General features: G+C 41.5%; 1 protein-coding gene across 1 annotated transcript in view; it reads right to left on the bottom strand.

Moving 5' to 3' along the window:
* Btbd9 (BTB domain containing 9) overlaps window positions 1–26,656 on the bottom strand; it is a 382,244-nt gene that overhangs the window by 337,548 nt on the left and 18,040 nt on the right. The gene's annotated exons all lie outside the window — the stretch shown is intronic.

Below are 26,656 nucleotides of genomic sequence, written 5' to 3'. Positions count from 1 at the left end.
GTTAGTGAGCAAAGGGTGCAGACACAGACAACCGCATTCCATCAGCCAACCAAACTTTACCCCAGAGTTAATCAGCAATGATTATTTTCTTTTTTTTGGGGGGGGGGGGGAACAATCTTCAACTGTGTAATCTAGGCTGCCTTAAAAGTCACTATAGTTCAGGCTATCCCAGAACTCACCCTCCTCCCTCCTCAGTCCAAAGCGTCAAAGGTTTCCATTTTATTTTATGTCATTATTATTATTTTGTTTTTGTTGTTTGAGACAGGGTTTCTCTGTGTAGCCCTGGCTGTCCTGAAACTCACTCTGTAGACCAGGCTGACTTCAAACTCACAGAGGGGATGCCTGTCTCTGGCTCCTGAGTACTAGGATTAAAGACATCCACCACCACTACCCAGGTGGTTTCTTTTTAATTAATCTGCTTATTCTAAGAAGTAATTCAATCTTTTTTTAACTAACTCCACAACCTTCACTGCCTCATCACACTAGGAAAGCAGAAATGCCTGGATATTCACATACTAGTAGTGCTTGGAGCCATAGCAATCTAGACACACTGGCTCTATGCCTTTCCTCATGGAAAGGAGAGCCAACCAGCAGAAAGGGCCTACACTGATCACAGGCTGATTTTGCAAGGCTGTATACAGCTACACCCCGGAAAGTCTTTCAAGTACAGATCTAGGAATAAATTACAGACTAAATTCAATATCATTCCATGTGAGCGATTTTGGTCTGAAACCATTTTAAATAATTTATAGAAAACAATCTTCTGTGGTCACAAAAGTGACTTGCTTTATTAATAAAAATTTACAGAAACATCACAGCGCTCTTCCAAAATGAGAATTCATCTGGCATCGTCTCTAAACTGCTACTTCTCAGCCTGGTGAAGTGCCGTGAACTAATACCACCACACTCAAGAGGCTGAGGCAAGATTATGGGTTCAAGACCAGCATGAGCTACACAGTAAGACTTCTATTTCATACCTGTGATGCTAATGATCAGGTTGATGACAAAGACCAGAATATCACTATATTTATAGGCACTTCCTTGCCTTTATGTGCAGTCTGTCTATAAAAATAAATGAAAATCAAGGGGCTGGAGTCTGAGTAACATACTGAAAAGGGAAGTTAAGACCTTAGGAAGCTAGAACTGCTCTTAAGTTTTTATTTGTAAGCACGCCTTTTTCAGATGTAAGAACTCGGCAGATACTTGAGGCTCTTCACTAGCATTCACACCCCCAGGTAGAAGAGGTGCCTGGTGGCTCAGAAGTAGTCTCTACACTGAACAGAGACCAAGGAAAATGAGCCAATGAACAGTCTTCACTGAAACCTCACCATCTTCAGCAGTCTATGTTAACCAGCATTAAAGGCTGAAGAGCTCCCATCTTCAAACTTCCATCCTAGATCTGTTACTAGCAAGGTGTATGAAGTCTGTCTCCTGTGTCTGCAAGGAAACCTTCATGAACAAAGCTCTTTAGCTGCTTGTCATCACATGACCAGCCCAAAAGAGAGACTACCAACAGCAAGAGCTGAGAAGAAAGAACATAATGGATGACTGGCAGCATCCTCCCCTGTTGCCAAAGGGTGGTGGTTTGAATAGACCGGTCCCTGTAAGTTTCGTACTCTTCCCAGTCGGTACTGTTTGGGAAGGATTAGGCGTGTCATTGTTGGAGGAGGCATGTCACTGGGGGAAGGCTCTAAAGTTTCAAAAGACAGTTCCATTCCCAATGTGCCTGTGTCTACTTACAGTCTGTGATGTGGGCTCTCAGCTGTTCCGTCACCATGCCTTTGCTCCACCCATCACCCTAACCCTCTGAATCACAGTCCAATCACATGTTTTCTTTATAAATTGTCTTGCTCAAGGTGTTTCATCACAGCAATGAAAAAGTAACTAATACACAAAACAAACCCCCTTTCCTCATTGCAGCTTCCACTTCAAAGAGTCAAAACTTAGCCATCTTCAGTCATTTGTATGAGAAAAAACAAATTCAGTTTACTAGGACCAACTTGGAAGCATTAGCAACAATGGGAAGTGTGTGCTATGACATTTAACATGGAAGTTGGGCCACTTTCTATAAAGGTTTCATAGTAGTTACTTCAGGCTTTGTGCACTACACAACATTGTCATGTATACTCAAGTCTGCCTTAAGAACTAAAAAGAAGCCCTAGGCAATAAGTAAACGAATGACCATGGCAGTGGTCTTATAAAGATATTGAAAAAAGAATGGTACAGTGTCTGGGGAATGAACTCATTACAAGCACGAGAACCTGGGTTCAATCCCCAAAAATCCACACTAAAAAGTGTTGTCCTCTTATTTTAATGGTTGCTGCCTTTTAAGCTAGGCTGCACTAGTCAGCAATTGCAACTCCATTGTAGGCAGAAGGAGCAGCAGCCTGAGGAAATTCTGTTCCCTCAGGCACTGACTCTTTCAAAGAACTAAGAGAATTTACCTAAATCTCTGTCCTGCTAAAGAACTCAAGATTCAAAGGCTGAGGTAGAATCTTGCTTCCCAGAGAGGCTGAACAGCAAGCAACTAACCTGGCTCACCTCCCAAGAAGTCTTTCCTCCTCGTGCCTTTTCTCGCCCCTCCTTATAAACCCTTCTCCACCCAGCTCCTCCCTACAACTTCCTGTCAGCTAGTTGCCGATGCAACCTCCGGACCGCAGGTGAATTTTATTTAATCAAACACATCTTTGCATCATTAAAGAAATGTTCTGGAGTATAAACAAAAGTAACACACCTTAAAATAATATTCTACAACACATGGGGGCTGGAGAGATGGCTCAGAGGTTAAGAGCCCTGCTGCTCTTCCAGAGGACCTAGGTTCAATTCCCAGCAACCGCATGGCAGCTCACAACTGTTTGTAACTCCAGTTACAGGGGTTCTGATACCTTTACACAGATACACATGCAGGCAAAACACCAATGTACATGAAATAAAGATAAATAAGTCATTTTTAAAAAAAGCAGGACATGATGAACACAGATTGTAATCCCAGCACTGGAAAGTGGAGGTCTCTCCGGCCGTCCAGTCTAGCCTACTCAGTGAGCTGCAGGCCTCTGAGAGCCGTGCTGAAAGAAAGGAAGGGGGAGCGAAGAAAAGAAAGAAGGTAGATAGCGCTTGAGGATCGATTAAGATCCCAAATTGTCCTCTGATCTCTACAGACATAATACACACACAAAGAGATACACACATACGGACAGACACACACAGAGATCCTCTCCCTCTCCCTGCACTCTACTCTCTCTCTCTCATATTTAAAGAGAAAATGGATTTGGTCACAGGTCACAGTTTGCCATGTGCTTGACTAACATGATCAAGAGCTCCAGATGAAGGATCAAACAGGGTTTGAGATTTGTATTCTTTTCTGGTAGTTTATCCTGCTGATATGCAAAGGCCATGGTTGCTTCCTATGTTGGCCAAACTCTGAAAGCTACTAGATTCTGACTCCAAACTCCATCCTTCACAACAGGACTGCTCCATCACTCTGCCACTCCAAATCAAACAGACATTTGCACTGAGAGGAAGCACTGCATGTGGCTCATGAATATCCTCCGGTGTAACATCTCTGAGCATTTATCTAAGTCATGGTCAGGATTCAACCCACTGCTAATGACTCTGGCTGAACAATGACTGGTTTTCAGTTAACTAGCTCAGTGGGATATTTACAATTCACCAACTGACAAATCATGAGCATTAATTCTGAATATGTAAATATCTGCCTTAATGGGTTCACCAGATCTTCACTTCTCAATACATATAATTTCACTTTGCTAAATTTACATTTTAATTATGTTTTTCCAAGTGGAAATATAAAGTGAATAGTGCTGGATACAGAAAACAGCCACTTAGTGTGGAATAAACACAATTTTTATTGGCGTATAGAAATAATTTTAATTAGATCAATGATTCTCAACAAGCTTGCCATATACTAGAACCACATAGGAAGCTAAGAAAAATGGAAATAAGACGCTTAAGTCCCACCCTTCAGAGAGTTGTATTTAATTAGTCTGGAAAGGAACACAGACACCGGAGTCACCATACTAAAGTGATTTAAATGAGCAACATGGAGAAGAACCACCAGTTTAGACTGCTGTGGGTTCGTGGTTTGATCATAGAATCAACAGATGGTGGAATCAGGAGGCAGCAAGGAACCTTTAAGAGGTTAGCCAACCCTTTGGAAAGTCTTGAGGTCACTGAGGACAAAGGGATTAAGGCAGTTCTCAAGAGACCCTTTGGCAGTTTTCTCAAGAGTTGCAGCCATAGCAAGCTTGGGTCCACTAAGCTCTCTGGCTTACTGTTTCAAGACATCTTTTTTTCCTCCCACATGTGTTCCCATCATTGTAATACCAGCTTGTTAACATGAGCTCCTGGGCCAATGGCAGGACTATACCCTTGAACTTCCAAAATTATAAGTTAAATAAATCTCTTTTCTTTATAAAGCTAGCCTACTTCAGATATCTCATATAGTTATACAAAGCTAATACAGTTTACATTCCCTAGGTACACAAGTTCAAAAGCAAAATATGTCCAAAAGAAAAACAGGTTCTGTCTTAGGTTAAAATTGCTGTGATAAAACACCATGACCAAAAATAACTTAAGGAGAAATGGGTTTATTTCACCTTACAGTGTACAGTGCATCAAGAAGGGAAGTCAGGGCAGGAACTCCAGGCAGAAACCTGAGCAGGAACTGAAGCGGAGACCATGGAGAAACACTGCTTACTAGCTTCTTCTCCCCAAGACTTGATCAACCCACCTACTTATACCACTCAGGACCACCTGCCTAGGACCACCCTCAATGGGCTGGGCCCTCCCATATTAATGAAGAAAATGCCCTAAAGACTTCCCTACAGGCCAATCTGATAGAGGCATTTTCTCAATTGATAGTCCTCAGATTTCAGCTTGTGTCAAGCTGGGTAGAGGGGAACTAACCAGGACAAATTCTACTTTGATAATATTGCAAAGAGACAAATAACCAGACTGTATATGTATATACGCAGAAAAATATTTTTATCAATAAGCTAGCTTATCTACAAAGTTATAGTTTGTGTGTATTTCACATGCATTTTTTTTAAAAGCCTACTTTAAAAATTACATGTCATATTGTTAAGTCACCAATTTTCACATGATAAATAATAAAACTGGGGGAAAGGACTCATGTTCGTGGAACTGAGCACTGACATGACAAGTTCTACTCTCTGCATTATGCTACATTAGCCACACATGTCACACAGCACATTCAGATTTTAAAATACGAGATAATTTCCACACTCATGACATGGGTGTACAGTAGATGATTATTTTCTCAAGTTACATCTTATAACTCTGCCTCTCTGTCTTTTAATGCTTATTTTGTCCTGCCATATAAAATCAAGACACTTCAACCATAAAACCATAGGAGATCATGTAAGGTGACAAGATAGAAAGGGAGCCATTGGGAACAGAAGAGTACAATGCGGGGGACAGGAGGGAGTCTTCATGATCAACGAGAGCAAAGTATAAAACTGCCATAAGGATATAAGGAAGCCTCTTTTTTTTAATTTTTTAAAGATTTATTTATTTATTATTTACCCAGTATCTATCTGCATGTACACCTGCAGGCCATAAGAGGGCACTACACCTCATTATGGATAGTTATGAGGTACCGTGTGGTTGCTAGGAATTGAACTCAGGACTTCTAGACGAGAAGCCAGTGCTCTTATCCTCTGAGCCATCTCTCCAGCCCCCATAAGGAAGCCTCTTACGATGTATGCTATTTGACAACAAACTGAAACAAATTTAAGAAAACAGAAGTTTTGAAAAGTCTATACAAATACACATCATTATTGAGGCAAACAGTCCCAAAGACAGCTGGCTTAAACTACTTTCCTTTCCCTAACACAAACATCTGCCCTGTGGCAATCCATTTCTCCTCCCCTTAAATCTGGAGTTGGAGTCACTTTAACAAACAAAAACTGAGGTTCCAGGCCTAAGCCTTTGGGAATCTGACAGCATCTACTTTCATGCCTTTGGGAAACCCTGAGCTGCTCAGGCCATGTAGACAGGCCAGACGAAAGTAAGAGGCCCTGAGATTATTCACAGATGAGTAATGAACGCAGGGGAAATGAAAACCAACATATATTTCTAATCAAGTCCTTCCAATCTGCTCAGTCATCAGCTGGGCTGAATGTGTAAGGATGCTCCAACTCGAGCAGGTGCCATGTGGTCTAAACACAAGCTAGGCCCTGATTAAATTCATTCAACAGAATTATACTCAATATAAAATGGCTATCTATATAAGCCATTAACTTTTAGAGAACTTTGTTACATAGTATTACATGAGAATTAGTGATTCTAATGGACACTAAGCCAAATGGCGAGATACAAGAATCAACATACAAAAATCAATAGGTTTTCTATACGCTAATAATAAAACTGTCAAGAAAAACTCAGAAAAGAAAATCGCATTCATCTTGGCCTCTGTGACAGTGAGAGGACCCTGTCAAAGCAACGAGCTATGCAAGGGAACAAGCCTCTATGGCATGCCTGTGAAGGACTGTCTAGATTAGATTCTCTGATGGGAGAAGGCCCATTCTAAATGTAGGCGGTAATATTCTATGAAGTCCCAAATGAATAAAAAGGAAACAGAAAGCTGAGCAGCAGCATTAAATATATGTATAATGTGGTGATTTGAAAGAAAATGGTCCCCAAGGGGGGTGGGTGACATAATTAGGAGATGTGGCTTTGTTGGAGTGGGTGTGGCCTTGTTGAAGGAAGTTATGTCACTGTGGAGGTGAGCTTTAAGGTCTCATTTATGCTCAAGCCATACCCAGTGTCTCAGACCACTTTCTGGTGCCTGAAAGATGTAAAACACTTGGCTACTTCTCCAGCACCATGTCTGCCTGCACACCACCATGCTCCTTGTCATGATGACAACGCACTGATCCTCTGAAACTGTAAACTGCCACCTCAATTAAATGTCTTCCTTCATAATAGTTGCTGTGGCAGTGTCTCTTCACAGCAACAGAAACTGTAACTAAGATACACAGCAAAGAAAATAATCCCAGCAAGCGACAGAGAGGATCGCATGTAGTTTCTGCAAAGTAAAGAAAATAATCAGCCATCTAAAGACAGCCACAGAGTGGTGGAAAAGCAGTCAGCAGAGGACAGGTCTAGAAACTACTAAGGACTCCCAAACATAGCTACAAAAATCCACGAATCAGACAATTAGTAGCCAAACTAATGAACTAAACAGACATCTCTCACAAGAAATACAAATAGCTAATACATACTTAGAAGTGTTCAGTATCCTTAGCCATCAGAGAGATGCAAATTAAACCTATACTGACCAGCAGGAAAAGCTAATATTAAGAAACCAACAGGGACTGGAGAGAGAGCTCGGTGGTTAGGAGCCTTTACTGCTCTTGCAGAGGACCAGCGCCTAAGCTGAGCGGCTCACAACTAAACATGGCCCTAGTTTTAGGAGATCCAATTCCCACTCCTGGCCTCCATACACCTAATTGCACTCATATGTGAGACGCTCCCCTTGACCAGCAAGCGGGAACAACCACGAAATCGAGAATTCTTTCCAAATCACAACTTTATTGGAGCACTCGGTTGAAGGGGGAATGGGGACGAGAGAGAGAGAGAGAGAGAGAGAGAGAGAGAGAGAGAGAGAGAGAGAGAGAAGCCAAGAGGCAGCTGCTTTTCTAGGGTGGAGAGGCTCGGACATTGTTCTGATTGGTTAATATCATTCCGCTGAAGCCCGGGGTTTCTGGATAGGCTAGGGAACCAAGGCTCAGTTATGCAAAAGACAGGCCCAGGGCACTCTGGCCCGCAACATCAAAAGGATCTGTTTACCTCCAAGCTGTAGGACCGCTGGCACCATTTCGCCATGGCAACGTCCTGGCGGCCCCTTACACTCATATATACATATCTTCACACAGACACATTCACATAGTCCAAAGTTAAACAAACCTTTTTTAAAAATTCTACTATGCAAGAACTATATCAGGAATCCCAACAACCAGTCCTGGGCTCAATGATTCACTATGAGGTCTCTCATGACTTAATCCAGTTAATATTCACTGTCATGGTCTGTTACTGTAAAAGTACACAAAGGAAATTATGCAGGAGCTGGAGAGATGGCTCGTCGATCAAAAACACTTGCTCTTCCAGAGGCCCCAAGTAACACCACATGGCCACTCACAACTAGCTGTAATTACAGTTTCAAGAGATCTGATGCCTTCTTTGGGCCTCCATTAGGTAGGTACACGATATACATATATACATGCCAGTAAAACATTCTTGTACATAAAATAAATATGTTTTACAAGAAAGAAAATTATCAGAGAGAATGGATCCATGAGGCAAAGCCTACAGAAAAGCAGGCTCAAGCTTCCTGGGATGCTCTCCGAATGGAGTCATATAGCACATGCTGACCATCCCCAGCAAAGGGCTGGGACAACACAGACAGAAAGTTCTCAACCAGGGAAGATAGAAGCTCAATGCCCCGGAGTAAGAGGAACACTCCTCCAATGCTTGTGGGAGTGAAAACTTGTACAGCTACTTTGGAAATCAGTATGGTGGTTTCTCAGAAAATTGGGAATCAATCTACCTCAAGACCCAGCAATATCACTCTTAGGCATATACCCAAAGGAGGCACATTCACACCACAAGGACATCTGCTCAGCTATGTTCATAGCAGCATTATTCAGAATAGCCAGAAATTTCAAAAAACGTACATGCCCCTCAACAAAAGAATGAACAAAGAAAATGTGGTCCATTTACAAAAAAAAAAAAAAATGAAAAAAAAAAGACATCCAGAAATTTGTAGGCAAATGGACGAACTAGAAAAAAAAAAAACATCCTGAGTGAGGTAATGGAGACCCAGAAAGACAAACATGGAATGTATTCACTATAAGTAGATATTAGATGTAAAGCAAAAGATAACTAACCTATATTCCATGACCCTAGAGAAGCTCGGTAACAAGGAGAACCCTAAGAGAGACATACATGGATCCCCCTGGAAAGAAGAAATAAACAAAATCTCCTGAGAAAATTGGGAGGGGGGAGAAGGGAGGGCAGAAGGGGAGGGGGAAAGAAGAAGGGATGTGGGGAGGAGAACATGAGGGAATGGGATGGCCGAGATGGGGGAAGGACAGAGAGGGAGAACAAGGAAAAACATACCCTGATTGAGGGAGTCATTATGGGGCTAGCAAGAAATCTAGCATTAGGAAAATTTCCAGGAATCCACATGGATGACCCCAACTAAGACCCTAAACAATAGTGGAGAGGATGCCTGAACTGGTCTTGCCCTGCAATCAAACTGATGACTATACTTGTCTGGTATGGGATTCCCCTCTGTATGTTATGAGTATGTTTTATTACCATTGGTTTTTATTTATTTTTCCATTTTTTAAATTATACTCCATTCTGAACAGCTTATTAAAGAAGCTATTTTGGCCAATGGCTTAGTAAAGTCAGGCAGGAAATCTGAACAGAGATATAGAGAGAAAGTAGGCAGAGTCAGAAAGACACCATGTACCTATAGAAGGAGACAGACGCTGGACCCTTACCAGTAAAGCCACAGCCTCGTGCCACTACATAGATTAATAGAAATGGGTTAATTTAAGATGCAAGAGCTAGTTACTAAGAAGCCTGAACTATTGCCCAAATAGTGTTATAATTAATATAGTCTCTGTATGATTATTTGGGTTGGGGTAGCCAGGAAATGAACAAGCAGCCTCTGTTTACACTTGTCATCACAGAAACTTCATCCAGCAACTGATGGAAGCAGATGCAGAGATCCACAGCCGACACCGGGCCAAGCTCCCAGAGTCCAGTTGAAGAGATGGAGGAGCAATATAATATGAGCAAAGAGGTCAAGAGTATGATGGGATACCACCAGAAACAGCTGACCTGAGCTAGTGGGAGCTAACTCACTCCAGACTGACAGTGGGTTAACTTGCATAGGCCAAACTAGGCCCTCTGAATGTGAGCAACAGTTGTGTGGCTGGGGCAATCTACGGGGCCACTGGCAGTGGGACCAGAATTTATCCCTAGTGTTTGAATTGGTGTTTTGGAGTCCATTCTCTTTGGAGGGATACCTTGCTCAGCCTAGGTTTAGGGCAGAGAGTCTTGGTCCTGATTCAAAGTGATGTGCCAGACTTTGTTGACTCCCCACTGGAAGCCTTACTCTCTCTAAGGAGTGAATGAAGGATGGGGTGGGTGGAAGACGGCGAGAGGGTGGGAGCAAGAGGAGGGATGGGAAAGGGAACTGGGATCGGTATATAAAATGAGAAAAGATTGTTTAGAAAAAAAGAAAAAGACACTTAATGACCAGAGTGCTTAGTGGGCACATCCCACATGGGTAGTCCCTACCTGAAATGGATGTAGATTTCTGAGTCTCAGAAGAGAGAAGCCAACACAGCTGTTCAGTTTACCCATAGTCGACAACAATCTAAATTGCCAGGTGCTATGGAAGCACCAACCTGGCAAGCAGATTCCTTCAAAGACAGCAGTTCAGTCCTGCTCTGTTCATTCTTCTCTGCAGAGCTTTAGAGACAACAAGAGGACTTAATACCAGCAAAAGCACCGAAAATAAAGTTACCTACTATCTGATGGCCAATTTAATTACTTAATCTTAGAATTAGAGAAAGGGATACCAAAAATAATAACCACCAACTCTATCTGGATGTATCCCTAACCTCTATCCTCCCAGTGCCCCAGAGCCAAACATTATGGACAACATCAAGATTCAGATCATTCTGAAAACATTCATTCTACTCTCATGCATGAGAGAAAAGTAGTTTTTTGCCAGTTGTGGCACACACCATAGGGTATATATTGGAGGATCACAAGAAAACGTCCTTTTCTAGCCTGACTGTGGTAGTGCACACCTTTAATCCTAGCACTCGGGAGACAGAGGCAGGTGGATCTCTGTGAGTTTGAGGCCAGTCTGGTCTACAAGAGGACAGTCTTCAAAGCTACAGAGAAACTCTGTCTTGAAAACCAACAAAAGAAAAAGAAAAGAAAAAGTCCTTTTCTAACTTTATCATATGAAATCAACATAACCTTGACATGGAGACATTACCACATCTATATACTCAAACAAGATTAATATTAAAAAATCCTCACAAAGATAGTGGAAGCAATGAGGTAAAAGGATTCATAACAAAATGAATTAATTACAACATAGAAAATATCCACATAATAAATGCTAAAGTAAGTCTTACAACATTCACTGCAGACTTTTTTAAAATTCTACCTTTATTTATATGTTGGGGCTTGTGCACTTGAGTATAGGTGCCCTCAAAAGTTGCTGGATTCTCAAGAGCTGGAGTTATAGAGAATTGTGAGCTGCCTGATGTGGGTGCTGGGAACTGAACTCAGGTCCTCTACAAGAGCAGTAAATAGTGTCTGAGCCCTCTCTATAGCCCATAATTACAAACTTGATAATAAAAGTGGTAACTGGTTACAAATAAAAGGATTGTCGGTGATCACACGTATCCACACCCTAACAGGTATAAACATCTGGTTAATAAGACACAAGAAATACTCAAGTTCAGGAACAAGTCGATAATGTCTACTCTTATCACTATTAACATTTTATAGGACCAAAACTATGCAACTGAGCAAAACAATGGAAATGGGTTAGGAACAGAAGCAAAATGATCATAACTTGCAGATGACTGCCCACATGAACACACACTTCAAATTTAGAAAAAGAAAAAATATTAAGTGTATAGATTTTTTATTTATTATAAAGTCCTCTTTGTGATTGAACCCAGAGTCTCACACAAACTAGGCAAGTTAAGAAAAGTTCACTTCCCATGCGCGCGCGTGTGTGTGTATATATACACACACACACACACACACACACACACACACACACACACACACACATACATATTCTGAAGAATTATAGTCAAATAGTAGCACTTCAAATATTAATAAAAATGTTATTTACTAATATTATAAATGATTAAAACAAAGAAGTTAACACTAATAACAATGGTTTTAGCCAACTGAACTTGGGCTCATCATCAGGCAAGCACCCTACCACTGAACTACACTCCAGTTCTAAAATACACACCACTGGATGCAAACACACGCTATAAAACAGTACCACAGCCAGGCAGTGGTGCCCACCTTTAATCCCAGCACTCGAGACGCAGAGGCAGGGAGAGCTCTGAGTTTGAGGCCAACCTGGTTTACAGAGTGAGTTTCAGGACATTCAGAGCTGCACAGAGAAACCCTGTCTCAAAATTACCAAACAAAAAACAGTACTGTCAGAAAGTTTGTTTTATTAAGTAAGTAAAACATAAACACTGAAAAAAGGCATTATCAAATTACTAAGCACAAGGACTATCTCTACAAATGAAAACTAACCCCTGAGTGGTGACATACTCCCTTATCCCAGCAGTCGGAGGTTGTAGGCAGGAAAGTCAGGAATTCAAGGTCATCCTCAGCTAGAAAAGGAGTTTGAGGTCAGTCCACATAAAAACTAGGTAACAATGGCACAAGAGTAGAGTGGCCTTGGGGACTGTCTCCATCTGGCACATCCCAACTTGAGATCTTCCCTTCCAGTCTGAGGACAGACTTCCTCCTCAGATGTCTGTGATCTGACTGACTCCTTCCTAATTACAGTCCTGAAGTCTTGATTCCCACAAGATGAAGTAGGCTTAATTTATTCCTTTCACTTCCTCCTCAAGGTGGTGGAAAGGCAGGGCAACACGGGCTTAGTTTAGCAGAGGACAAAAGAATGTCCCAACCAGGAATGTATCTTCCATGGTACCTTATTCAAATATTAATTGAGAGGTACTGGACCCTTGTGTGAATTTTACATTAGTAGGGATAATACATGGATACTATTGTTCTTAGTTGACTTTCATTACTTCAAAAGCATCAATTATCAAAATAAGGCTAGTCAGCAGTGCTAAAATACTGATGGGTACTACCTGTTTGCGATGCAGGAAGAATCCCACACCCATCTTTTTCTCACCAAAATAATAAACAATGTCCATCAGTGAAATGAGAGTACCATATGCAGCTCATAACCGTGTCCTGTTATAAATGTCTCTTAAAGAGGGAAGAAATGATGTTGGCCTGAATATCCATTTCCTTATCTAAAGTCACACTTCCAAGCAGTGGTTGACAGGCCTTAACTTAAGGGCTATTCTCATTTCTATAATTAAGTCTATTCTTCAGTATTTCGTGACGAAATAGCCAAAGTGGTTCCACAAAGTGGAGATGCCAGTGAGTCCTTGAGCCGTGCGTCTCCCCTGGGAGCCCTCTCCACCCTGCACATTTCCTGACTGAAAGGTCTTTATGGGGAAAAAGACCTTCTGCTCTTTAATTGCAAAATATAAATGATCTTTCTCTGGGGGAAAGAGATGGCATTTACAAGCATATGGTTTAGCAATTTCTTTCTGTTCTTGGTACCCATGTGGTATGTAATTTGAAGTAGGATTCCTTAAACTTTAAATTAATAGCGCTCAGGGAGTCAACTACACCCTGTCTGCATCTTAAACACTCTCACAGAGGACCCCAATCTACCTTCTCACCAGAAGAGCACATGACTTCTTCTGATGTATTCACTACTTGTCATTAAGTCTGAAGACCACACTAGGGGTGTGACCTTCATTCTGAAATCCTGAAAGCCTCATTCTACAACGGGCACTGAAAAGCAACAAAAGGAAACATGGGGCTCATAAGGCAAGATCCCTGACATCTTCTTTTAGGGAAAGACTGAATTCACGTCCATGCTACCTTCAAAGTCGTGGCATTCTGCAACTTTATGTTTGTAAATAAATATCCAAAGACACAAAGTCATCTTTAATAAACTGCAACTTAACAAAAATCTTTGACTAGATTATTTTATTGACCATGCGCATAACTCCATTTACTACTCATCACATTGATCCACTTCTTTGTCAAGAAGTAAACTAGTTTCTGAATCTGTAGATCATCAGCAGAAGATTGCCTGAGCTCTCTTTATAATACAGTCCAGTACTGGATGACAGAAACATACTCTAGTCAGTTAAAAAAAAAAGCCATTTCAACCAGGTGTGGTTAACACACACCTTTAATTCCAGCAGAGGCAGGAAGATCGGGCCAACCTGATCTACTGAGCAAGTTCCAGGAAAGCCAAAGCTACATACTAAAACTCTGTCTGGAAACCCCCACAAAGTCATTTTCATGTCATCTTTAAGTGGGTAAAACATATCTTTTACTTACTAATATGGGGGAAACAACTCATATTTGAATTGCAAAGTAAAATCTAGACTAGAATACTATTAACACAAGTATGCTGTAGGGTTATGTAGGGTGTGTATATGTGTGTGTGTGTGTGTGTGTGTGTGTGTGTGTGTGTAGTTTATAGTATATATAGTAGGGTTAAGTAAACAACCTATAGCAAACTTAAATAATAAGCCCAACAGTACATTATAATAAAAATTAGAATAGGAAGTTCAACTCAGAATACACTGATGAGCATGGCCTTCCACATCTGTGAAGAACTCTATTACAGGCATTCAGATGCAAAACAGGAGCTGGGCAACGGTATTAAACATTACGTAGTTGCTGGACTCGGAGAGCTAACCAGACTCCTTTACACACTGCAGTAATATACCATTGTAGGCTTAAGAATGCCACATTTCCCAGTCTCCCAATGCCTCATTTGATTGGTTACTAGTAAGCTGCCCATATACAATATATGTATATTTTATATTTATATAAAATGAAGGGCTACAACAATGCCCATCAGTTGCCAATATTTTTTGTCAGGGTCTATGAGAGGCCTTGGCCCATCTTTTGAAAAATGTTCTTTAAACTAGGAAATGCTGCAGGCTCACTCTGGCGATGATAACTAATTCTGTGGTGGCTGAGCAAGGCTGCTGCTTTATTATCACAGCACAGATAGCTAAGACTCTCAGGCAAAAAAAAAACCTAACTCACAATTTGCAATATCATTTTTATTTCTATTCAGTTAAGCCTTCTGCAGTCAGTCGGTCCAACCTCTAATTAAAACAATCCAAATGCTGCACAACACACACACACCACAGCATTCAAAAAGGGCATTCTTAGAGTGAGTGCCAGACGACCACACAAGCTGCGTTCCACTGTTTGAAGTGTTCTCACAACTTACACACTTGCTCTTTCTTTCTTCCCTAACACCTTCGGCCGCTTTAGAAGAGGGGTAGGAATAAAATGTACCAGACTGTCCTACCCTAAGTTCTGAGTATTTACCCAATGCCTGTGCATCCAGCCCTCAATCACCCTGAGGCTCCTGGGTTGTGATCGCTCCTCCTGTAATTTCTAATGTGGCAATTCCCCACAGATGAGTGACTTTTATGAGAAGTCACACTTCCCAACTCCAAGAAGCAGCTATCGTTTATATGTTTCAGAATTTATATGATTATCTTTTTCTTAACTTTTGGCCTTATTGGTCCCAAGCCCATTGAACACTGTATGAACTGAATGCTACGAGCAGAAAAACATAAGCCAAAAAAGAAAACCACCCAACAACAACAAAATAGTCATGAATGACTATTCATGGTCTATTCTTGGTCAGAGGTTAGTGCTTGTAATAATATTTTAAAACATAGAACAAGTCATTTCTACTTAATTTCTTCAGTGGCAACTTATGGGGCTATAATATTCTTGCAGAGATGTGAATTATATGGTTTTCCTAATTAATAAAGGTTATTACAGCATGAACTCCCATTAAAGCAGTAGAATCATCAACTGCAGCAACATAATTTCTTTGTAGCAAAGCTGCTGTGAACACGGGCATTATTATCTGTGTAAAGGAAATTGGCTTTTCATTTGTAGAATATTATAAAATGTTCTACTTTGCATAGTTTTGACTGTAGTTTGCTATCCCCCAATATCAGGACTATTTTCTGTAAAATTATGAAATAAAAAGAAATTAACTGAGAAATTAAATCAAATCTAAAATCTTGATTTGTAAGTTCATTTGCTATTCTATAACAGAATTTAAAAGAAATGTTTATAATTTACACTAACCTGTTTGTTCTTCTTTCCCCATATGATCCTGTTTTGTAAGCCCTGTCTTTAACGCCAACTTGGCACCCTCCACTGTGATGAAGAGAATCCATAATATAGTCTTAAAGATGCTACTGAAAACCACGGATAATGGTGACTTGGGTAAGGGGCCACGGGACTCACCACGAACTCTTCCCAAATGCACACTTCCCAAGGGTGTGCACCTCAGCATATAGGAACAGACAGGCCTAACTCAAGCAACAACTTTCATTCTAGAAACAGAAAAATCTTGGGTTTAAAAAAAGTTTAAGTCCAAAACTTTCTAGAGCCCGTCAGGAAAATGGATTTTTTCTTCTATAAAACTGTCACCCTTTCAAGATTTAAACTTGGCCTTACCCCAAATATCCACAAGCCCTCATGAATAAACAAGTGTGTAGTCTGCCCTTTAATCCTCTTCTGTGTACATGCAACCTTCACTTACACTGGGAGAATTTAAAAAAATAAAATAAAGATGAGAATAACGCATTCTTTTTCTTGCTGTTTTAGAACAATAACAAATAAGTAAAGAATCTTTGTATTCTGTGCACTAATGCCCCCAGGACACTACTGAATAATTGATAAGTTTATGATTAGACTGCTATTTTCTGTTGTGAACAGCATTCATAAACCAAACTTAATTCACATCTAATCTTGTATTCTTTCTCTTTTGTCAGGGTCAAAAGCCCTGTCAAGGCTGATGCCAGTTGGTTCTTTACCTAATGTCATAATCTTCAATATGTGACCAGCTCAGCAACAGAAGCAACTTAGAAAGCCACTAACACAAAATTTTTATTGCATTTATTTTGTGTGAGGAAAGGTGGGTTTGCACACCTGCCAAGGTACACGTGCAAACTTGCTGGAGTTGGTTTTCTCCTTCAACCATGTGGATTCAGTGAGTCCTTGCTCACTGAACCATCTCCATGGCCCCAACACAAGTTCTCCTGGTCCATCAAGGAGGACACCAATAGGACTATGCCTTTGTAGGATAAATCTACAACTCAAGCACCAGAGAATTATATTGTCACAGAAGAGAAATGATTAACACAGTATAGGCAGAATTTTTTTTTGAAGGTCATTTCTAAGGGAAGGGAAAAGGTAGTAAGTTTTTAAATTGTATTAAGTTGGTCTTCATTCCATTGTACCGTCATTATGCATTTGAGAAACATAAAACCATCAATGCAGCAGCAGAAATGCTGTGATAGACAGATGCTGCTGACAGACAAGTGTCGGCTTCCTGTTCAGGGCTTATAAATGAAGACGCTAACGTGTTTTTTGGCAAACGGTGGGATCAGCTGCTGCTGAAGAAATTAAGAGCCACACAATATCCTCTAATGTACCCACAAATAAACCTAAAGTAATCCATACAGCTGTGATCGAGCAAGGGTTTAAATATGGAAGAGGTGGCTTTTATTGCTAGTAAGTAAAAGATGTTTTATAGAAAAAGGATGGCAAGGTCAAGAGGCTGGTGGCATGAAGGGAAACCCTGTGACTAAGAGGACGTTTGAGTGACAACAGAAGAGAACCAGAGACAGATACACAGTGATGAAGCATCCTATACAAAATGCGTCTGGGGGCAGGAGAGACAGCTCAGTGGTTGAGAGAGCACATTGCTCTTTCAGAAGAGCCAACCGTGGTTCTCAGCACCAACACCACTTCTAACTCTGGCTCCTGGGGAATCTGCCATCTCTGGCCTCAGCAGGTACCTGTATGCACATGTACTCTTTTCTCCTCCTCCCTCCTGCTCTCCAGATTTTCAAGCCTTCAAGTGTCTACCTTGAGAGAGGCCAGGGTATACCGGGCTACGTTCTGTGGTCCAAGTTCTGAAACTGTAATTAAACCATTACAAAGTACAGTGCTGGAAGTACAAACTGCTTCTTGGAGCTAAGCTCTGAACACTATCAGAAGTTTCTATACAAATTTTTATGACCCAACAACTCTGTTTTTTTTTTAAAGCTATTGGTTGGTTCTAAGTTTAAGAAGCTAGGGAGAAATTAAGTAAGAGCAAAATGAAATAAGATGCATTTATTAGTAAGAATGTAATAACTTGCTGACATGGTGGCACACCTTAATTTCAGCGCTCCAGAGGCAGAGGCAGAGGCAGGAGAAATCTCCAAGTTCAAAGCCAGCCTGGTCTACATAGTGAGTTCCAGGATAACACCAGGGCTACAAAATGAGACTCAGTCCCAAAAATGAATACATACATACATACATACATACAAAAGAATATTGTTTGCTTGTTTTGGTCTTGCTTTTTGCAGTGCTCTCTGCTGGGGCACTTGCCCAAGCTCTGCACAATCTGACCTAACCAAAGGAAATAACAGGAGAAGGCCTCAGGACAATAGAATCCATTTATGTAAGCAGGTGCATTTATGTGAATCTATTTTATATACATGTATATGCACATATATTTATATAAAGATACTCTCTATATATGTATATATTTACTGAATTAGTTCAACCCATATTCTGATACCTAGTATGTATACCTAAACATAGACTTAGCTAATTAAGTAAACTGAGATAGGAAAAAGGACCTGAAAAACACATAACACACTGTTAATAGCAGGGCCTCGGAGAAAGGGGAAAGTGAGTAACTAGGAAACTTTGTTTAAATCCAATATATTTCTGAAGTGGCTCTTTTTCAAATAATAGACTGGACTTTTATATAAATAGAATTTAATTTTTTTCAAAATGGCAACTAAGAGGTGATAAGTTTATCAAAAGAATTTGTTTGTTTGTTTGTTTGTTTGTTTCAAAAGAAATACAGGGGACCAGAAAGATGGTTCAAAAGATAAAACCACTTATCTCCAAGCCTAACAACCAAGTAGGATCCTGGGACCTACATGGTAGAGAAACAACTTTTATGAGCTCTCCTCTGACGTCCACATGTACAGTGGTGCACGTAAGCATGCACGTGTGTATATACACACATACACAGTATAAATATCGACATCAGATACTTTCAACTTGTATATGAAGAGAATACAGTGAGAGTTGAAGGAAGCCTGATACTGACAGTATTGTCTTAAGACACACTTTTAAGAATTAGCTAAATGTATACAAATTGCTACCTTTGAAAGACAAGAACCACCTGCTTCTTGCAAATACAATGAAGGCACAAAATGGAGCCTGTCAACATTCCACCGCATAAGGCCCACTCTTTTCCAAGACTTTATAGGTGGGCAGGTTGCTGGATGGGGAAGGACTCATAAGGCTCTACCCTTCTCCATGCAGATCTATAGGCCACTAACGGTTCCTTGAAAGGTAGGGCCACTGGTAAGTTATCTACACTCCTATAAGCAACCTTAATTAAACTCACTGGTTTGCAAAACTAACAAAGGAAGGGAGGAAGAAAGTAGACGGGAATAAGTTGGGAAAACAAAGGAGATCATGGGGAGTAGGACTGGCACTACAGAGAGTAAGTGGGGGTGTTGGGCATGTTCAAAATACATTATTATGCATCTATGTCATAAAGTATCCCTTATGTATATGTGAATAAAACATACATATAAATAATTTAAATAGCTGAACTATTTAAACTAAATGCTTTAAGCAGTTTTCCATGGGTCTGGAGAGATGGCTCCAAAGTTAAGAGTACTTACTGCTCTTACAGAGGCCTTTGGTTCCCAACACATCATACAGCTCACAACCACACGTAATTCTAGCTCCAGGCAATCCTACGCATCTTCTGACCTCTGTGAGTACCTGTAAACCCACCGTATACACACACAAAGGCACACACATGAAATAAGTATGTTTTACAGTGAAAGTGAAGAAGGTTTCCTTTTCTTTCCCTAATCTGTCAGCCCTGCTCCTGGTGGCTGCTCTACAACAAACTGTACTAAACTGCACGCCCTTAGTCCAGTCCCACGCTTTCTTTTCATACAAATGGACTTTACTGTGCAGTGCTTCCCAGGCGCGCTCTCGGGCGCTCTCAGGCTACAGATACTTGCAGCAGAATGTGAGCAGCCCTTAACCACATGTACCCGAGTCGGCCTAGCCTTACAATCTCAGCCCAGTACTGCACCACTTTCCCATCCACAAAAATCCAAAACTCCTGCTCCTATCTTTCACAGGACAGAAGCCAGTGGTTCTCTTCCTAACATATGCCATTTAGTTTGGGGAAAGCCCATGTAGGTATTTATAGTGGGTTAAGGCTTCTGGGAAGAAACTACATAAGAATGAAGAAAACCGTTCATACAGCTCAGTTCTAGGAACAACTGCTTCTCAACCTGATGATGGCTCACTACAGTACGAGCTAAGCCCAGGGGACACTAAAAGAGGAGGTGACAGTGACCCCTAAATACCAAAAGTTCGTATCTCTTTATCTTGTAGGTTTCCTAGAGCTCAAAAGGCTGAAGATACCTAACCATTCTTCCCCAAGGAACTCAATCCACTCTGAATGAAAAATGGCATTTCAAGTAAAAGATACAGTTCTTAGAGTTGGGAATTCTTTCCCATAGAAACTGCTGGAGTGGTGGGTGGCCCACAAATGCCTATCTATTCCTAAGGTGTCTATAGGATGCAGTCCTGTGGAAACTAAGCATGCGGAGCAATACTTAGTTTGGAACGAAGAAAACACCTTAGCAGTTTCAAGGTGATACGAGCACAAATTTCTCCACTGGCCCCATCTCCACCGCAATCCCAGTCAGGAAACGGGAGCTGGAGCTGGGAGGGTTCACCCCCAGGAGTTTTATACTGCCTTTTTCTCTATCTATACCTAATTCTTCTGACTTTTCCACAGGCTTCCCCCACTTCTCTAATGAGTAATATCTGACTCCTGTCCCCACAGCTGCAATGACAGTGGTCCCCATAGTACCCGCAGCTACTGAGCACCTAAAATGTGGCTGGTCCAATGTAAAACATTGTCAGTATATGTTAAAACACCATTTTAGATTTAAAGACGCCAGTTTCGAGAAGCTTCTGTAAAGCAAAGGACACCGTCAGTAAGACAAAAAGGCTACCTTCTGACTGGAAGAAGATCTTCACCAACCCCTCATCAGATAAAGGCCTGATCTCCAAAATATACAAAGAACTCAAGAAACTAGACACTAAAACTCTAATTAACCCAATTAAAAAATGGGGTGCTGATCTGAACAGAGAATTCTCAACAGAAGAACTCTGAATGGCTAAAAGACACTTAAGGTCATGCTCAACATCCTTAGCGATCAGGGAAATGCAAATCAAAACAACTATGAGATACCATTTTACACCTGTCAGATTAGCTGAAGTCAAAAACACCAATGATAGCCTATGCTGGAGAGGATGTGGAGAGAGGGGAACTCTCATCCATTGTTGGTGGGAATGCAAACTTGTGCAGTCACTGTGGAAATCAGTGTGGCTGTTTCTCAGGAAACTGGGAGTCAATCTCCCTCAAGACCCAGCAATTCCACTCTTGGGAGTATACCCAAGAGATGCCCTATCATACCACAAAAGTATTTGTTCAACTATGTTCATAGCAGCACTATTTGTAATAGCCAGAACCTGGAAACAACCTAGGTGCCCCTCAATAGAAGAATGGTTAAAGAAGGTGTGGAACATATATACACTAGAGTTTTACTCAGCGGTAAAAAAAAAAAAAAAAAAAAAAAATGACATCTTGAATTTTGCGTGCAAATGGATGGACATAGAAAACGCTTTACTGAGTGAGGTAAGCCAGACCCAAAAAGAGGAATATGGTATATATTCACTCATAAGTGGATTCTAGCCATAATTAAAGGTCTTTGAGCCTATTATTCGAGATCCTAGAGAAGCTAAATAAGAAGGTGAACCTGAAGAAAATCATGTACTTATCCTCCTGGAGATTGGAAATAGACAAGAGTCCCAGGTAACCTCGGGTGCATGGGGGGGGGAGGGTTGTTGGAAGGGGAGAGGGTTAGAGAGAAGGGAGCAGGGGAGGAATGGGGAAAACTCGGGGGACTGAGATGGGGGGAGGGAGGAAGGATGGATATGGGATCAGGGAAGAATATATCTCAACTAAGGGAGTCATTTTAGGGTTTACAAGAGACTTGATTATAGAGGGGATCCCAGGTCCAAGGAGAGATCCCCAGATTGTTCTCTGGACAGAGAAGAGGGTGCCTGAACCGGCCTTGGCCTATAACCATATTGATGAAGATTTTGCTTATCACCACAGATCCTTCATCCGACGATGGATGGCGATACAGACGGAAACCCACATTGGAGCACCGGACTGAGCCCCCCATGGTCCAAATGAGGAGCAGAAGGAGGAAGAACATGAAAAAAAAACTCAGGACCGCGAGGGGTGCGATCACCCACTGATACAAGGGGACTGATCTAATGAGAGTTCACCAAGGCCAGTTGGACTGGGACTGAACGAGCATGTGATCCAACCAGATTTTCTGAATGTGGCCGGATTCTCTGAATGTGGCTGGCCCGGAGCCTTTCTGGAAAGCCATTTGACAATGACACTGGGACCTGTTTCCTCTGCATATACTGGATTTTTGGGATCCAGTCTGTTTGGATACTCACCTTCCTGGACCTGGAGGGAGGGGGAGGAACTTGAACTTCCCACAGAGCTGGAAGCCCTGACTGCTCCTAGGGATGGAGAGGGAGGAGGAGGGGGAGGGGGGAGTGGGAGGGTGTTGGGAGGAGGGGCGGAAATGGAAACTTTCATAATTTAATAAACTTTGAAAAAAAAATAAAGACGCCAGTTTCATCAGGCTTCCTCAATTCATCTCACCGGGTCCACTGTACGCTCTCCTTGGCATGGCTCCTGGGGCACTCTGAGGGAGACACAGGGTTTGCACCTGCAGCTCACACATCTCTGGAGGCAGTAGAGCTTTAGAACAAGGCATCCGACAGCATCAAAAGTCACACTGCCTGGGTTCAAGTCGTGGCAGCACCATTTACTACGATGTAGTCTTGGACATATTGCTTAACCTCCTCCTAAAGCTCCATTTTAGAATATTCTTTATAAAAAACAGTTGTGTCTGTGTATGGGGTGGGGCGCATGTGTCACGGCACACACAGTGGAAGTGAACAACAACTTTGTGGCATCAGTTCTCTCCTTCCACCTTTCCTTGGGCTCCAGGGACTGAATAAAGACTGTTAAGCCTGGGTGACAAGCACTCCACCTGCTGAGCCACCTCACTGGCCTAAACCTCCCTCCTGTTTTCTACACAGTGTAGGTAACAGAAAACACGACCTTCCCAGCACACAAACCTCACACACTGCTGTGATGACCACCACAGTAGCACATGAAGAAAAGGACAAAGCTAGGTGCACAGATGGACAGCAGACACCAACACTGGTAACACTGGTAACACGGGTTTGATGAAGCACCCTAGGGAACAGGTCCACTTTCACACACACACACACACACACACACACACACACACACACACGGAAACACACTGAAACCTGAGTGTTTCCAGGGCATTTCCTTTGCACATAACTCAAAAAAATATAAGCAACCCAAGGCAGAGGAACCAACTGCTGTCCCACAGTAGTGTAATAAACGGGCCTTAGCCTGGATCCTGGATAACCTAGAGCCTACAGTAACCTCACTTACAAATAAAAGGGCTTCAAGTTTTCTGAAATCCATTCCACCTGTACATGCTCTCAGCTCTTCCCAAACAAGATGCCAAGCAATGACTGACTACTGTGACCCCACAAGAGAATATCCACTGCAGCACTGATTTTGCTGGCCCATTCCAGCCTTCGCACATGTCCATGCCAACACTGGGAGCCAGGATGTGCAGCACTGCTGGGTTTTCTACAATGCCATCCAATGTCTCTTCTTATCATTCCAGGCCTCTAGTAGCAGTACAACATGTGTCTGAATCATCTTCAAAAACCTGCTATTTAACTGTTTATTTTTTTAATTTATAATTATTTAATAGAGGAATCACATACATGCTACAGTATGCAAGTGGGGGACAGAGGACAACTTTCAGGAGGAGGTGACCAAACCCTATCAGGTTCAATGGCAAGTGCTTTACCCTCCAAGTGATCCTGCCAGCTCAATTTCATTTCTTTTTATATCACGTGGGGAAGCATATCTTTGAAGATTCATATTAGCATTATATTTTATTATATTCTTTTTACAAAATGGACTTAAAGAGGTTGGAAAACCTCACAACTTCCATTTTTTCAATATCCTCTTCAATTATTAAGGAAGTACTCGTAGGACACATGATATTATTCCTTGAAATTAATTTTCACAATTACATAGACCTTTATAGCTGCTAATTCATTTTCCAGCTCAAATTCTTCAGATGGAGCGAAGTCACCATCATCTAGTAGTTCATTACACGTGCTATGAAATAGTTCACCCCAGCTGTGAAGCTGACCATAGTAAATATGTTTTGTTGCCGTAATCGAGATTTATGATAACATAATAATGTGACTTTAAAGGCCACATGCCAAAGTGCTTCCTAAATTAATAAAAATACTAGGCATTTAACCTATAACACACTAACATCATCACACAGTCCGGCAGGTGGCTCTCTGCCCACGTGCCCATGCCCAGTAACAACTGATAGAAGGCCTGTCATCAAATCTATTTACTTGATTTATTTTATACTAGCCTTCAAAAGCCACATACATAATGAGAATTCACTTTGTGATAGGAAAATAAATTATTTCATCAGTACAACCTGACAATGTTACTATTAAGCTACTAATTCACTGAGAAGGGAAAAATTCCCTTATTAGCCTTTATTTGTGCCCAAATAAGATAAATACTTACTAATACCTGGAAAATAGACATGAGAAGAATAATCATAACCAGGGTGTTAGGAAGATGGCTCGGTGGGAAAGTGTTGGATCCCCTTAATATACCCACATAGAAGCAGGCTTAGCAGTGTACACCTATAACCTCGGCACCAGGGTGTGGGGTAGTGGGACAGGCAGGTCCCTGGGGCTCATTAGCCAGCTGATTGAGTATAAACAGTAAGACACTGCCTAAAACAGTGGGTCTCAATCTGTGAGTCATGACCCCTTTGGGTCCCATATTAGATATTTATATTACAATGCATAATAGTAGTAAAATTACAGCCATAAAGTAGCAATGAGATAATTTTATGGTTAGGGTCATCACAACATGAGGAACCGTATTAAAGGGCTGCAGCATTAGGAAGGTTGATAATCACTGGCCTAAAAGAAAAAGGCAAAAAGCAATAGACTAAGATATATGAAATCAACCTCTGGCCTCTACACAAATATACACAGACAGATGTAACTACACATATGTGTATATACATGCATACTACACACACACACACACACACACACACACACACACACAGCATTTTTTAACAGCTTAAAAAAATGGAGTGATTTGTCAAAGTCCACAGCTGCTCTGTGGCTGACCCTGGAATATGCAAAGGAAGGTAAGTTCTAGAATCTCATTCCCTCACCGGTCTGAATTTTTCTGCAGCACTGACTCTAGAGCAGGCCCTTTTTGTTTGTTTGGTTGGTTGGTTTAGTTTTTCACAATGATTTCTCTGTGTAGTCCTGGCTGTCCTGGAACTTGCTCTACAGACCACGCTGACCTCAAACTCACAGAGATCTCAACCTGCCTCTATCTCCCAAGTGCCTCCCATTAAAGATGGCCCCACCCCCACCCTACTTAAAATGCTCTATTCCCTTGGCCTGTGAACTCCCCTCTTGGTTCTTTGGCATCTTGTCTCTCTGTCACTACTTCCTCTGTATGAGTTCTGCTCTGCAGAGTGGCCTATCCTCCAGATTTCACTCTGTAGCTTCCAAATCTTCCTCTCTAGTCCAGCTCTCTCTACTTCTCTTCTGAACCCCCAGACCCCTCTGTACAGAATCGTACGCCTGCAGTATGATGCCAACACATGTCCCTCCAGGCACCTCAAATCAACTACTCAACACTGAACTAATCTCTTAATAATGGACATTTGCCTCCAGTGGCCTTCACCGTAACACACAGTACAACCACAAAATAAACCCTGCTACATTCAGACCTTAAGAAACCCTTGACAACTACCCCTGGCCCCACAATACCTAATTAGTCCTGACTTAATTGTCTAAGTATGTGTGTCCTCGTCACTCCTATGCCACTGTGATGGAGAATCACCATTCTAAGCACATTAGATTGAGAAGTGCTTCTAGCCTTAGTGAGCTAAGTCTGGACATGAAGTCTGTGAAGGTGTTGCCAGAGAGGCTGAACTGAAGACAGAAGACTCACCCTGAATGTGGTTCAGTACTATCCATGGCCTAGGGTCTGGGAATGAGTTAAAAATGAGAAAAGGAGAAAGTCACGTTAACTCTGGGATTCTGTCCCTGACCTACCTAGATATGAATGCACAGCCTCCCTTTCCACCACCACACCTTTCAACCATGACAGATGACTCTCTCAAACTGTGAGCCAAACTAAATACTTCTTCCCTTAAATAGTCTCTTGTTCAGCATTAGTCAAAGCAACAACAAAAGTGACCAACATTTACTTTATAACGTAGTCAGGTTTCAGACATTTCTCATCAAGACTGCTTCAACAGCTTCCCAACTAACCTTCTGCATCCTAATTTAGTCTCAAGCTCACTTCTACTCTGCAGAATATCAACACTAAATCAAGATTAACTGTCATTCCTCTGCTTGATGCTTCTGTAACAATTCTCCAGATAAAACTCTGGAGTCAAACAGGCCT

The sequence above is a fragment of the Myodes glareolus genome, chromosome 18, assembly GCF_982192425.1.
Source record: "Myodes glareolus chromosome 18, mMyoGla1.1, whole genome shotgun sequence".
Taxonomy (NCBI): domain Eukaryota; kingdom Metazoa; phylum Chordata; class Mammalia; order Rodentia; family Cricetidae; genus Myodes; species Myodes glareolus.
Note: the sequence above shows the minus strand (reverse complement) of the source record. Positions and strands in the feature narration are given on the sequence as shown.